Consider the following 1667-nt stretch of genomic DNA (forward strand, 5'->3'; position numbering starts at 1 on the left):
AGTAAGCGTGTGGCGAAAAGGCACCTGGCCTCGTCGCGGCACGGCGTGGCACGGCACGGCACGGAGCGGCGCGGCACGGCACAGAGCAGCGCGGCACGGCGGGGAGGCTGCCGGGGCGAAACGGCCCCAGGAGCGCGAGGCACCTGCAGGAGCTGCACGGAGCGGTGGGCTTGCCTTCAGCTCGCCCCGCAGACCGCGCGCCTCCGGATGACATCCGYGGGCATAAAACGAACAAAACGCGCGTGCAAACGCACGCAAGGCTACGGCCGCCCATGAGGGCGAACGAAGGGATTCCGGCCCAAAAAGGACTTTCCAGTTGTAACCAAAGGCAATGAGACACACAGGACAAATTCCATTCAACCTCACTGAAGTCCTGAATTTTTCSTTTGGTTTTTATTACGACTGGCTAGCTCACCTCCATTACCACGCACATCCCCTCTCTTTTCGCAGGGCGTAACAAAGCAGAGCGAAGCAGGGGTAGTACAAGAAATGGTATAGGAAATACCACAAAGTRAATTTATCTTTGCTCACCGTCCTCTCCCGGATCGTCGGAGCTGGCAAGCACCTCGACACGCGGGAGCGGGCAGAAAAGGCCGGGCTGAGCAGCGGGCTGCCTCCTTCGGGGAGGAGGGTGTAACTTAGTTCTTCTGCTCTCCAGAGACACATCATTCCTCTGGCTGTGTTTGCAAAGAAATAATGCTTTTTGGACAAAATAACTGGCCACCAGCTATTACGACAAGGCAGGAATTAGAAATGCATCAACAGCTTAGATTAGGGGATAACTTTGATGTTAAATCCGAGTATTGCCTCCCGGGGTGTTTGGCATTTCTGTCCACAGAGCAATACAGGTGATGCTGAAGCAGCCAGTTTGGTCTCTGAAATTTTGACTCCTCTGGACCTATCAAATACTGATCATCAGAAATGGCCATGGGCGCCTGAAGCCGTGATTTCCGAGTGCTGCCGCGATCGCGCGGCCCTGTCGCTCTCACCTTCAGGCCGTGCGGACGGGAGCTGCCGCGCTCCCCGCGGCCCTGCAGCCTGCGCCACCCGGGCGACGCAGCTGGTCCCCAGCATCACAGCAGGGTTTCGATTCAGTCCTGAATTTTCCGCACGTGCAAGTTGCGTGTCCCACTCTAGTAACAGATTAGARGGGCAGTTCTGTGTCGGACGCTTTGTAGTGCTGAAAAGCTGATCTGGTTAAACCCAGTGATAAAATGATAAAACTTCCAGCGACTCCAGCGAGGCCAGGATTCGGGCAACAGRACTGTTTTTAGAAGAACCTTGTTTAACAGCAGCTCTGCATCCAAGACACGTGCATGCAGAATGCATCCAGACTAATTTGATCCTCTTGCTGGAAATACTTAGGAAAAAGCAGCAATCCAGACCGACTGCCCCCGGAAGAGCAACTGGCGTACTGCTCGGTGCTGCACAAATTAAGAATTTTGCACTGGCGTTATCTAGCAATTTTCTCTCGTGCTAATGTTCAGCCCTGGGAGGCAAATTCCTTTTTTCCATGCCTTGGTAAAGCAGCATTGCTTTCACCCCTTTCTCGGTCCAGCTCAGACAGCGATGAGGCCAGTCAGTCACCGCAAGGCCTGAAAACGAAGACAGTTTCCCGTAACGCAAATACTGTATTTACCTCTTCCCGTCTCCGGATCGCGCGGGCC

This window comes from Rhea americana, unplaced genomic scaffold (assembly GCF_003343005.1).
Source record: "Rhea americana isolate MKP2758 unplaced genomic scaffold, rheAme1 scaffold_206, whole genome shotgun sequence".
NCBI lineage: Eukaryota > Metazoa > Chordata > Aves > Rheiformes > Rheidae > Rhea > Rhea americana.